Below are 621 nucleotides of genomic sequence, written 5' to 3' on the forward strand. Positions count from 1 at the left end.
GTGCAGTGAGTTGGGCTAAGATGGCTGTGAAGGCATCAACTTCATGAAGACCCGAAGATTTCCTTGTTATTACTCTCTCATTTGGTCTTTCATAGTTGTTGCTTTCCAAAACCTCAAGAAACTCATACGCCTCCTCTGGTATCTTATTCTGCAAGGCCCCTCCTGAAGCTGCATCCACCATGGTTTGCACATTACCCATCAATCCATTGTAAAAGTTTGGACCTGAAGCCAAACTGGCAAACCATGGTGTGGACACTTCCTCATTAACTCCTTGTATCTCTCCCAAGCCTCGTACAATGACTCGGCATCATCTTGTAGAAATGATGTGATATCATTTCTCAATTTCGCTGACTTAGCTAGAGGAAAGAACTTGGTTAGGAATTTCTGTGCTAGATCATTCCACGTTGTTATTGTTCCCGGTGGTAATGCCATTAACCACCCCTTTGCTTTATCTTGACATACTGAATTACATGTAACACTTTGTTTTTCCTCTGTCCTAAAACTACCCCTAAAGCAAAATCACTAGCATCACACATCAATTCGAAAGGTAGTCCCCAATCGGGAACTGCAATAATAGGTGCAGATACTAATAATTTTTTCAGAGTTAGAAAAGCATGCATG

At 41.5% G+C, this 621-nt stretch overlaps 1 non-coding gene across 1 annotated transcript; it reads left to right on the plus strand.

The window, feature by feature from the left end:
- The first annotated feature begins 238 nt into the window (after nucleotides 1–238).
- LOC116106009 lies at nucleotides 239–345 on the plus strand. Its single transcript, XR_004124193.1, has one exon. It is a non-coding gene; the product is annotated as a small nucleolar RNA R71 (small nucleolar RNA).
- The last annotated feature ends 276 nt before the right edge of the window (nucleotides 346–621 follow it).

This window comes from Pistacia vera, unplaced genomic scaffold, assembly GCF_008641045.1.
Source record: "Pistacia vera cultivar Batoury unplaced genomic scaffold, PisVer_v2 Contig507, whole genome shotgun sequence".
Lineage (NCBI taxonomy): Eukaryota > Viridiplantae > Streptophyta > Magnoliopsida > Sapindales > Anacardiaceae > Pistacia > Pistacia vera.